This window comes from Rhinatrema bivittatum, chromosome 4 (assembly GCF_901001135.1).
Source record: "Rhinatrema bivittatum chromosome 4, aRhiBiv1.1, whole genome shotgun sequence".
NCBI classification, from domain to species: domain Eukaryota; kingdom Metazoa; phylum Chordata; class Amphibia; order Gymnophiona; family Rhinatrematidae; genus Rhinatrema; species Rhinatrema bivittatum.
The window spans coordinates 286,508,160-286,521,204 of NC_042618.1; the positions used below are offsets into that span (position 1 = coordinate 286,508,160).

Consider the following 13,045-nt stretch of genomic DNA (forward strand, 5'->3'; position numbering starts at 1 on the left):
ATATCTACCGGTTCACCTTTATCCACATGTTTATTAACTCCTTCAAAAAAGTAAAGCAGATTTGTGAGGCAAGACTTGCCCTGGGTAAAGCCATGCTGACTTTGTTCCATTAAACCATGTCTTTCTATATGTTCTGTGATTTTGATGTTTAGAACACTTTCCACTATTTTTCCTGGCACTGAAGTCAGGCTAACCGGTCTGTAGTTTCCCGGATCGCCCCTGGAGCCCTTTTTAAATATTGGGGTTACATTTGCTATCCTCCAGTCTTCAGGTACAATGGATGATTTTAATGATAAGTTACACATTTTTACTAATAGGTCTGAAATTTCATTTTTTAGTTCCTTCAGAACTCTGGGGTGTATACCATCCGGTCCAGGTGATTTACTACTCTTCAGTTTGTCAATCAGGCCTACCACATCTTCTAGGTTCACCGTGATTTGATTCAGTCCATCTGAATCATTACCCATGAAAACCTTCTCCATTACGGGTACCTCCCCAACATCCTCTTCAGTAAACACCGAAGCAAAGAAATCATTTAATCTTTCCGCGATGGCCTTATCTTCTCTAAGTGCCCCTTTAACCCCTCGATCATCTAACGGTCCAACTGACTCCCACACAGGCTTTCTGCTTCGGATATATTTTAAAAAGTTTTTACTGTGAGTTTTTGCCTCTACAGCCAACTTCTTTTCAAATTCTCTCTTAGCCTGTCTTATCAATGTCTTACATTTAACTTGCCAATGTTTATGCTTTATCCTATTTTCTTCTGTTGGATCCTTCTTCCAATTTTTGAATGAAGATCTTTTGGCTAAAATAGCTTCTTTCACCTCCCCTTTTAACCATGCCGGTAATCGTTTTGCCTTCTTTCCACCTTTCTTAATGTGTGGAATACATCTGGACTGTACTTCTAGAATGGTATTTTTTAACAATGACCACGCCTCTTGGACATTTTTTACTTTTGTAGCTGCTCCTTTCAGTTTTTTTCTAACAATTTTTCTCATTTTATCAAAGTTTCCCTTTTGAAAGTTTAGCACGAGAGCCTTGGATTTGCACACTGTTCCTCTTCCAGTCATTAAATCAAATTTGATCATATTATGATCACTATTGCCAAGCGGCCCCACCACCGTTACCTCTCTCACCAAGTCCTGTGCTCCACTGAGAATTAGATCTAAAATTGCTCCCTCTCTCTTCGGTTCCTGAACCAATTGCTCCATAAAGCTATCATTTATTCCATCCAGGAACGTTATCTCTCTAGCGTGACCCGATGATACATTTACCCAGTCTATATTGGGGTAATTGAAGTCTCCCATTATTACTGCACTACCAATTTGGTTAGCTTCCCTAATTTCTCTTAGCATTTCACTGTCCATCTCACCATTTTGACCAGGTGGACGGTAGTATACCCCTATCACTGTAGTCTTCCCTGACACACAAGGGATTTCTACCCATAAAGATTCAATTTTGTATTTAGTCTCATGCAGGATGTTTATCCTGTTGGACTCTATGCCATCCCGGACATAAAGCGCCACACCTCCTCCCGACTGCTCCTCTCTGTCATTGCGATATAATTTGTACCCCGGTATAGCACTGTCCCATTGGTTATCCTCTTTCCACCATGTCTCTGAGATGCCAATTAAGTCTATGTCATCATTTACTGCTATACATTCTAATTCTCCCATCTTACTTCTTAGACTTCTGGCATTAGCATACAAACATTTCAAAGTTTGTTTTTTGTTTGTATTTTTATTCTGCTTTTTAATTGATAGGGATAAGTTAGAATTTTTTAGCTCAGGTGAGTTTTTAGTTACAGGCACTTGGACTACTTTTCTAATTATTGGAACCTCACTGTTGGGATGCCCTAATTCTAATGCATCATTAGTATCCTTTAAAGATACCTCTCTTCGAACCATGCGCTGCTGGGCGACTGTCGGCTTTCCCCTTTGTTCTAGTTTAAAAGCTGCTCTATCTCCTTTTTAAAGGTTAGCGCCAGCAGTCTGGTTCCACCCTGGTTAAGGTAAAGCCCATCCCTTCGGAAGAGACTCCCCCTTCCCCAAAAGGTTCCCCAGTTCCTAACAAAACTGAATCCCTCTTCCTTGCACCATCGTCTCATCCACGCATTGAGACTCCGTAGCTCTGCCTGCCTCTGGTGACCTGCGCGTGGAACAGGGAGCATTTCAGAGAATGCTACCCTGGAGGTTCTGGATTTAATCTTTCTACCTAAGAGCCTAAATTTGGCTTCCAGAACCTCCCTCCCACATTTTCCTATGTCGTTGGTGCCCACGTGTACCACGACAGCCGGCTCCTCCCCAGCACTGTCTAAAATCCTATCTAGGTGACACGTGAGGTCCGCCACCTTCGCACCAGGTAGGCATGTTACCAGGCGATCCTCACGCCCACCAGCCATCCAGCTATCTACATTCCTAATAATCGAATCACCAACTATGACGGCCTACCTAACCCTTCCCTCCTGGGCAGTAGGCCTTGGGGAGATATCCTCAATGCGAAAGGACAATGCATCACCTAGAGAGCAGGTCCTTGCTACAGGATCCTTTCCTGCTACACCTGGTTGGTGCTCTCCCATTATGAGACCTTCTTCCTCCAAGGCAGCACCAGGGCTGCCAGTCTGAAGTTGGGACTTGACTACTATGTCCCTGAAGGTCTCATCTATATACCTCTCTGTCTGCCTCAGCTCCTCCAGGTCTGCCACTCTAGCCTCCAGAGATCGGACTCGTTCTCTGAGAGCCAGGAGCTCTTTGCACAACAACAGCAGCAGACTCTACTACACCTGCTAGAGGAACAAGCCAAGATGACTCAACAAATGTTGATTCAAAGAGGAGGGCAAGAGGGAGGTATCATACCCCCGCAGACTGAAAACTTTGGGGACACCGGTCTAAATCGTGAGTTGATGCCGACTCAAATGGGGGAGGGTGGTGATCTGGATGCATTTTGACAATGTTTGAAAGAATAGCCACTATGGCCAGATGGCCAGAGCGGCTTTTAAACTAGCTCCCTGCCTTACTGGTGAAGCACAAGCTGTATTTAGAGCCTTGAGCAGGCCACAGATTATGATGTGCTTAAGGCTGCCATTAAAGACTAGCCGGGACTTACTAAGGAATTATATCGGCAGAAATTTAAGTAGATTAGGATAGGCCCATGAGACAGGTCCCAAGCTTTGGCACAGAGTTTGAAAAATTTGGCATGTCAGTGGATTGCGCCGGAGGGCAAGACCACTATGGAGATAATGTCCATAGTGGTATTGGAACAATTTTTGAATGCAGTTTCACTTAAGGTCAAAGAGTGGCTTGTGAGGGAGGGGGTGGCTAACTTGGAGAGCACAGTTACTATGGCTGAAAAATATTTGGAAGCAGAGGCTACGCTCAGAGTAGATGAAGGACGTAGGGTTGGGGGGGGGTACTTTGAGGTAAGAGCCACCTGGTCTGGGTAGGGGGAAAAGTGGGCCAATTAACCTCTAGACGCTCTGACCTCGGTATCAGGGGGTTTACCTGCAAGGGAGAGGCAGGGATAGAGATTGGCCGCCAACCAGGTCAAGTGGCCTGAATTACCGACTGAAATGTTATAATTGTGGAAAATGGGGGCATATATGCCGCACCTGCCCAAAAGTAAATTATATGATGATCAGGGTGAGGAAGGCCGGAAGAGCAGAAGAAGGTAATTCTTATAAGCATGTGGTAAAGATTAACAGTCAACCAGCCCAGGCCCTGCTAGATACAGGGATTAACCAGTTTATGGTTTACATAGAGTAGGCCAAGACTGCCAGAAAGGGCGGGGGGGAAGAAGACTATGTTAGAGAGAAAGAGAGAGACCGGTCAGGTCCGAGTTCAGTGTGTGCATGGACACCCTGAGTATTACCGTACAGAAATGCTAATAATAGAGGTCCGGGCCAGTGGGAATATCTACCAATTGCGGTAATAGACGAAGTTTCCTTTCAAAGCTATACTGGGGCAAGATTGGCCTACTATAGCTTAGTAAGAAGAGTCATAGAAACATAGAAATGACGGCAGAAGAAGACCAAACGGCCCATCCAGTCTGCCCAGCAAGCTACACACTTTTTTTTTTTTTCCTTTTTTCTCTCTCACACCTGTTACTCTTGGCTTCCAGTACCCTCCAGCCCTATTTCCCCTCCACCCCACCACCAATGCAGAGAGCATCACCGGAACTGCATCCATGTGAACATCCAGCTCAATTAGGGGTAGCAACCTCCGCAACAAGCAGGCCACACCCCCGCCCCTGTCCACCCAGACTATACGATCCAGACCCCGTTGGTTGCCGTCCACACCCCGATCCTCCCTTCCACACTCCCCCTGCCGCTGAAGCAGAGAGCCATGCTTGAAAGAGAAGTATTAGACTCTATCCCTCGCCGAAGCAGAGAGCTACACTGGACATGCACTGAAAGTCAAGTATGGCCCAGCTACACCTCGCTTCCCTGTGAATAAAAAATTATTATTATTTTTTTTAATTTTTCTTCCACATTACCTCTTGCCGTTGAAGCCCAGAGCCATGATGGAGTCCTATCAACCCTGTGCATGTACACTGAACAAGGGCAAGGCATTATCTCCAGGTAGTAGCCCCATTTCCGCGAGAGCCACTTTAACTATCAACAAATATTGAATAAGCCTAATAATTGGTAATACCTATAGCCTATGAACTCACCGTTAATTTTACATACTCTTACCCACCCCTGTTTTTTTGTTTTTTTTAATTTGGAGATGGCAGCCCTCCATCCTTCCGCTCCGTGAAGGTGGAACACCAACCACTGGCCACTGGCATCCCGCTCCGTGAATGCCTCTGTGGCTACTGCCGCTCCGTGCAGTGTTTTGCTGCCTCTTCTTTATACACATCCTCTAGACCTGATGGATTCACAGTGTTTATCCCACGCCCCTTTGAAGTCCTTCACAGTTTTGGACTTCACCACTTCCTCCGGAAGGGCATTCCAGGCATCCACCACTCTCTCCGTGAAGAAATACTTCCTGACATTGGTTCTTAGTCTTCCTCCCTGGAGCCTCAGCTCGTGACCTCTGGTTCTGCTGATTTTTTTCTGACGGAAAAGGTTTGTCGTTGTCTTTGGATCGTTAAAGTTTTTCAAGTATCTGAAAGTCTGAATCATATCACCCCTGCTCCTCCTTTCCTCCAGGGTGTACATATTTAGATTCTTCAATCTCTCCTCGTATGACATCCGATGAAGACCCTCCACCTTTCTGGTCGCCCTTCTCTGTACCGCTTCAATCTTGTCTCTGTCTCTTTGTAGATACAGTCTCCAGAACTGAACACAGTACTCCAGGTGAGGCCTCACCAAGGACCTGTACAAGGGGATAATCACTTCCCTTTTCTACATATCACATATCTAGTCTCAACCCATTTTCATCAGAACTAGGAATTGGCCCAAGACCCTCATGATTGACAAGTTTACCCCTTCCAGGATGAGGAGCTGTACTCAGGACAGGATAGGGGAAGAAAGCCCAGGGCCAGATGTAAAGAGGAAAAAAGGACCCTGCACGCTATCAAGCCCCTGAGGAAGGGCACTCTTACCAGAGACAAACCTCCCCAGACTAACATGTTAGCATGCCCAGGATTCCAGGAAGAGCAGAAGCAAGATAGGAGGGTTGGAAGCAGGTACTGGTAAAGGATGGTGAGCCTTTGAATGAGGGAAATTAACCAGTGTGTGTCCTTACTTTGAGTCCCAGTGTGGTTTGTTGTACAGGGTGGAGGGAAACATGATGGGGGAGCCAATAAGATGTCAACTGCTAATCCCTATGACATTTCAAGAGAAGGTTTAACACCAAACCCACAACCTCCCTGTAGCATGGCATCAAGGAATACATAATACACTAGCTCGGAACAAGGCTGGATTTTATTGGCCGGGCATGGACTGAGATGTTTGGACCTACTGTTTGCCCTTCTCACAATGTCAATGGGTTCACTTGGTGGTCCCTTCTCGAGCTTGATAACCTTATCTGTAGTTGAGAATCCTCTTAGATACGTGGCTGTGGACATTGTTGAACCACTGGAGAAGAATCAGCGGGGGTATAAATATTTGTTAATAATGGTAGATTATTGTTATGGTTTTGAGGTGTTTGGTGGATTCTTAGGTGCTGCAGTGATGGTCACTCCCACGGGGAGGAGCCCCACAGGGAACTGCAGTACCAGGCTAGACTCAGATGCACAAACACAGAGATAGTTTTTATTGTACAGCTTGTAGAGTTCATCAGAGGTGGCAGTAGTGAGTAGATTCCTGCAGCAGCAGTCTTGGGTCCACGGCTGAGGAGACCCGTCCCACAGTGGTGGTATAGGGAGCTCCGATGCAGATTACCTATGAGGAGCTGTAGGTGAGACAGACTGTCAGATGTTAGATTACTCACACTTGTCAGATGTTAGATTACTCACACTTGTAGCTGTAATGATGGAGTTCCCAGTAGATAGAAGTAATGGTAGTAGGCACCACGGTAGACAACTCAGGCCCTCGAGGAGCGAGTACCTGGATACTGGATAGGCACCTGGAAAGAAGCATAGGGCCCCTAGGAGCGGGTACCTAAGTTAGTAGAAGCCAGGAGGGTAGAGAGAGCTTCCAGCAGCAGCAAGAAGCGGCAGAGCAGCTTAGACCGGACGAGTCCAATCCTTGCTAACTCAAAGACAGTCAGCAAATGGGCAGGCTAAATACCTGGATGTTGTGACGTCACTCGAGGGGGACACCCCCGAGGTTCACGCCAACGTTGGAATAAAGACGTGGGTAGCACGCGCGCAAACTAGGAGGCCCTCAGGTGAATCATGGTGGAATGCCTTGCCATAGCTGTTCCGGGAACGCCGGGAAGTGCGGCAAGCAGAAGCGGTGGTCGCCATCTTCCTGAGGTCGGTGGAGAAAGCGAATATTGAGGTGAGGCATGTGGGACGAAGCCATCTGAGTCCGACGGATGCAACAGTACCCCCCTTCAAAGGACCTCCCTCCAGACCCCCTACCTGGTCTTGGTTTCCGAGGATGCGATCGATGATACTGATTCAGCATCTCTTTGTCCATGAAATTAGCCATAGGTTCCCCCGAGTTATTTTCTGGTCCATAGCCCTCCCATGACAGGAGGTACTCCCAAACTCTGCCTCTCTTCCTTACATCAAGTATTGCATCAACTTTGTACTCGATGTCCTTTTCTGCATCAACAGGAGGGGGATCTAGTGTCTTGGTGCTGAATTTGTTGAGAATGAGCAGTTTCAATAGAGAGACGTGAAACGCATTATGGATCTTCATTGCTGGGGGATGTCTGAGACTGTAGGAGAAGTTGCCCAGATGTCGGAGGATGGGAAATGGTCCGACATAGCGTGAAGCGAAGCGAGCTGATGGTAGCTTGAGTCTAAGGTGTTTTGTAGACAGCCAGACTTTATCACCAGGCTTGAAGTCAGGAGTCTTGCAGTGATGGGCGTCATAGCCCCGTTTAGCTTGGATTCCAGCTTTAATGAGCATCTCCTTGGTCTTCTTCCAAAGTTGTTGAATCTCATCGGCAGTAGCTTGAGCTGCTGGGGATGACACTGACAGCGGAAGTGGCAAAGGTGGAGAAGGTAGTCGTCCATAAACCACTTCGAATGGTGTTGATCCAGTAGATGTTGCTGGATGTGAGTTGATGGAAAACTCGGCCCAAGGTAACAGTTCAGCACAGTCATTCTGACGTGAACCAACGTAGGCCCAGAGGAACTGCTTGAGGGTACGGTTCATCCTCTCAGTTTGACCATTCGATTGAGGATGGTAAGATGAAGTGAAGTCGAGAGTGATATCAAACGTCTTGCACAAAGCCTTCCAGAATTTGGCTGTGAATTGTACACCTCTATCTGAAACGATGTGTTCAGGCATACCGTGCAGGCGGAAAATGTGGCTGATGAAAAGCTTTGCAAGTTCACTAGCAGTTGGTAAGCCAGGAAGCGCCACAAAGTAAGCCATCTTTCAAAAACGATCCACTGTTACCCAGATGGTATTGTTGCCCCCAGAGAGTGGTAAGTCCACCACAAAGTCCGTGGCGATGTGAGTCGAGGGCTCGTCTGGTACTGGCAAGGGTTGAAGCTGGCCCCAAGGATGTCCGGGCAGAGGTTTCTATCTGGCACAGTTGGTACAGGCCGCTATGTAAGCAAAAGTGTCTTCTTTTATAGACGGCCACCAGTAGTATTGCTGTACGTTTGCCAGTGTTCTCCATTGACCGGGATGCCCAGCCAATTTAGAGTCGTGAGCCCATGCTAGTAGCTTCTTCCGGAAGTTGTTAGGCACAATAGTCTTGCCCGAGGGCACTGGGTGAGTAGCAGAAAGAATGACTCTCTCTGGGTCAATGATATGTTGCGGAGCATCAGGTACATCTTCAGATACGAAGGAGCGAGATAGGGCATCCGCTCTGATGTTTTTATCTCCAGGTCGGTATTTCAAGACGAAATCAAACCTGTTAAAGAACAAGGACCATCTCGCCTGTCTATGGTTGAGGCGCTGGGCATGGCGAAGGTATTCTAGATTTTTATAATCTGTAAAAACCGTGATTTGATGTTGAGCGCCTTCAAGCCAGGGAAGCCACTCCTCGAACGCCATCTTTATCACCATTAGCTCTTTATCTCCAATGCCGTAATTTCTTTCTGCCAGCGTGAAGCGTCTGGAGAAAAGGGAACATGGACATAGGATCTTGGAGTCACTAGTCTGACTTAGCACAGCCCCTACGCCAACATCTGAGGCGTCAACCTCCACGATGAAGGGGCGTGCAGGATCCGGATGATGGAGACATGGCTTAGTAGAGAAAGCGTCCTTCAGCTTTTGAAATGCAGTGACAGTCTCTATAGGCCAATTGGCCACATTGGCACCTTTCTTTGTCAGAGCTGTTAATGGCGCAGTTAGTGAGGAGTAACTCTTTATGAAGGTTCTGTAGTAATTGGTGAATCCCAGAAATCATCTAAGAGCTTTCAGACCAGTGGGTTGCGTTCATTTCTGAATGCTCTCAAGCTTTTGAGGATCCATCTGGAACCCTTTGTTAGACACTATGTACCCTAAGAAAGGTACAGATTCCTTGTGGAATTCGCATTTGGACAGCTTTGCGTATAGACGATTCTCCCGCAGTCTCTGTAAAACCTTCTTGACATTTTCCTTGTGGGTATTCAGGTCTTGAGAGAATATCAGGATGTCATCAAGGTATACAACGACACATTGGTAGAGTAGGTCATGCAGGATGTCATTCATCATGTTTTGGAAGATAGCCGGGGCGTTGCACAAGCCAAAGGGCATCACTAAGTACTCAAAGTGTCCATCCCTGGTATTAAACGCTGTCTTCCATTCGTCGCCTGAACGAATACGAACAAGATTATATGCTCCTTTAAGATCAAGCTTGGAGAATATCTTGGCTCCCTGTAGTCTGTCAAATAGCTCTGAGATGAGAGGTAAAGGATAGCGGTCTTTGACTGTGATCTTGTTTAGATCACAATAATCAATGCATGGATGTAAGGCTCCGTACTTCTTCCCCACAAAGAAGAAGCCTGCCCCAGCAGGAGACTAGGATGGCCTTATGAAACCCTTTTGAAGATTTTCTTGGATGTATTCAGACATCGCTTTATTTTCCAACACAGAGAGGGGGTAGACTCTTCCCTTGGGTGGTTCAATATTTGGTTTCAAGTTGATAGCACATCAGCAGCTTCTTTAGAAAATACATCTTGAAAAGATGCGTATTGAGGCAACATCCCAGGCAACAACGGTGTCGTTGGCATGCAGGGTATAGGAGAGACTTCCTTCAGGCACTTGCCATGACACTCTGGACCCCAATGTGAAAGCTCCAAAGTAGCTCAGTTGAATTGAGGCATGTGCTATTGCAGCCACAGTAACCCAAGTACTAGGGGGTGCATAGCCTTCTCTAGTACAAAGAAGGAAATGGTCTCTGTATGAAGAGCGCCTGTCCTTAAACTTACTGGTTCAGTAAGTAGGGTTACATCACCTGGTAAAGGCTCTCCATGGATAGAGGATAATAGTAGCGGAGACGTCATGGTAGTGGTGGGGATCTGCAGATGTTCCACTAGACATTTTAATATAAAGTTTCCTCCTGTCCCGGAGTCCACTAGGGCAAGAGTCTGATATTCAAGTGGTCTGCATATCAAGGAGACTGGAAGAGAGAGTGGAGGAGAGGGTGCAGTTAGAGCTAAGAAGAGTCCTCCCACAGGACTTAGGTCTGATAGTTTCCCAGACAGATTGGGCATGTTTGTATAGCATGGCCAGCTTGTCCACAATACATGCAGAGGCCCAATCTTTTTCATGTTCTTCTCGCTTTAGAAAGGTGACTGCAGCCTAGTTGCATTGGTTCTTCTTCGCCAGCAACAGGATTAGACTGAATAGGCTTAGATATGGTCTTGACTCAGATTTCTCCCTGGCTAGGTCTCCTGGAACTCTTGACCTCTTGAATCTTATCCCGAAGTTGGTGATCAATCCTTGTGGCCAACTTCATCAGGTCCTCCAAGGTCTCAGGCATTTCTCGAGCCTCCAGTTCATCTTTTAGCCGGGAGTTCAAGCCTTCAAAGAAGAGTGTCTTCAGGCATCTTGAGTCCCAATTTAACTCTGAAGCCAAAGTCTTGAATTCTATGGCAAAGTCTGGTAAAGGTTTATTACCTTGCTTCAGTTGAACCAATGTAGATCCTGTTGTAGTGTACCGAGCAGGGTAATCAAATACAGATTTGAACTCCAAAAACCCAGTTTCAGGATGGGATCATTGCGCTCCCACAGCGAAGAAGCCCAAGCTGGTGCTCTTCCGTCCAGATAAGACAGGATATATGTGGTCTTGGCATACACTGTGGGAAAATGGTTAGGTTACAGGGCAAAATGCATGCAGCATTGGTTGATGAATCCTCTACATCTCCAAGCTTCCCCTGAGAAGCGAGCAGTAGTGGAGAGGGGTACAACAGTCTTAACCGTCACTTCTGGCGGTGTTTCTTCTTTACCTGTGGTAGTAGAGGCATTCATCTGTGAGTGTAGTAGATTAAAGACCACAGTCAAGCTATCCAGCGAGTTTTGCTGTTCGGAGATTCGCTGGGCGAGGCCGGGAATGGCCTGCAATACGGTGAGCTGAGCCGAATCCATGGAGTTAGCAATCTGTTATGGTTTTGAGGTATTTGGTGGATTCTTAGGTGCTGCAGTGATGGTCACTCCCACGGGGAGAAGCCCTGCGGGGAACTGCAGTACCAGGCTAGACTCAGATGCACAAACACGGAGATAGTTTTTATTGTACAGCTTGTAGAGTTCACCAAAGGTGGCAGTAGTGAGTAGATTCCTGCAACAGCAGTCTTGGGTCCTTGGCGGAGGAGACCTGTCCCACAATGGTAGTATAGGGAACTCCGATGCAGATTACCAATGAGGAGCTGTAGGTGAGACAGACTGGTAGATGCTAGATTACTCACACTCTTGTAGCTGTAATGGTGGAGTTCCCAGCAGGTAGAAGTAATGGTAGCAGGCACCACGGTAGACAACTCAGTTCCTCGAGGTGCGAGTACCTGGATACTGGATAGGCAACCTGGAAAGAAGCATAGGGCCCCTGAGGAGAGGGTACCCAAGTTAGTAGAACCCAGAAGCATAGAGAGAGCTTCCAGCTGCAGCAAGAAGCGGCAGAGCAGCTTAGACCGGATGAGTCCAAACCTTGCTAACTCAAACTCAGCCAGCAAATGGGCAGGCTAAATACCCGGATGTTGTGACGTCACTCGAGGGGGACACCCCCCGAGGTTCGCACCAATGTTGGAATAAAGACATGGGTAACGCATGCATCCTAGGAGGCCCTCAGGTGAATCATGGCGGAATGCCTTGCAATAGCCGTTCAGGGGACGCCGGGAAGTGCGGCAAGCAGATGCGGTGGTCACCATCTTCCCGAGGCCAGTGGAGAAAGCAAATATTGAGGTGAGGCATGTGGGACGAAGCCGTCTGAGTCTGACGGACGCAACAATTATGCTATCCGATACCCCTGGACTGTTCTCTTATGGAACATGGGTGCCTCAATTGTTGCATGGGAATTGGTAAAAATCTTCTGCACTGAGGGTTTTCCAAGGGAAGTTTTGACTGATAGATGAACAAACTTTATGTCGCACATGGCATATACCATGTGTGAACAGCCACATATAGTCCCCAGGCTGATGACCTAATACAGCAGATTAATCGCACACTAAAAGGGATTTTGAGACAATGCCTGGGGGAGGACCCTAAAGTTTGGGACCAGCTCATTCTCTTTTTACTATTTGCCACCTGGGAGAGGCCCCAGGTATCTTCGAGTTTCTCCCCCTTTGAGTTGATGTTTGGATGGTATCCCCATGAACCACTAGATGTAATGCGAGAAGCCTGGGGATGGAATTCCCCAGAGGGTGAAGAAGTGGTATCTTATCTCCTGGATCTCAAGAAGAAAATGGAGTAAGCTATAACACTAGCAAGATATAACCTAAAAAGGCGCAGGAAAAACAAAAGCTATACTATGATAGATGGGCCCGGAAGAGGAAATTGCAAGCGGGAGACAAGGTATCGGTGTTATCGCCTACTTTGCCCAATAAACTCCTGGTGAAATGAAGGGGGCCAGGTCGGATGGTATGCAGGTAGGTCCCATGGATTATCAGGAGTAGCAGGGATGGTGGCACCTGCAAACATATCATGTGACCATGCTGAAGCCTTGGGTGACATGGGAGGCCTTGCTCGAATGCAAATGTAGAGGAAGGGGATCTAGTACCCATAGCTCTGGATTTATCCCACGATCAATGGGAGAGGTACCCATAGCTGTGGATTTATCCCACGATCAACAGGAGCAAGTGCAGGCCTTGATTCTTGAAGTGTTCTCTCCTTTTCCCAGGACTACAAGAGGGGTCACACATAGCATCATTACCCCTCCAGGAAAGGTAGTTAGACAAAGACCCTACATGCTACCTGAAACTAAGTGCGTGGAAATGACCAAGCAGGTAAAAGAGATGTTGCAACTCGGGATCATAGAAGAGTCTTCCAGTTCATGCATAAGCCCCATAGTACTAGTGCCAAAGTCAGATGGTACCCTGTGGGTTTGTATCGATTTCAACA

The 13,045-nt window shown here is 47.1% G+C and overlaps 1 protein-coding gene across 1 annotated transcript in view; it reads right to left on the reverse strand.

Annotated features, from left to right (window-relative positions):
- The window catches only part of ITPR2 (inositol 1,4,5-trisphosphate receptor type 2), a 1,380,003-nt gene that overhangs the window by 196,573 nt on the left and 1,170,385 nt on the right, over nt 1-13,045 (reverse strand).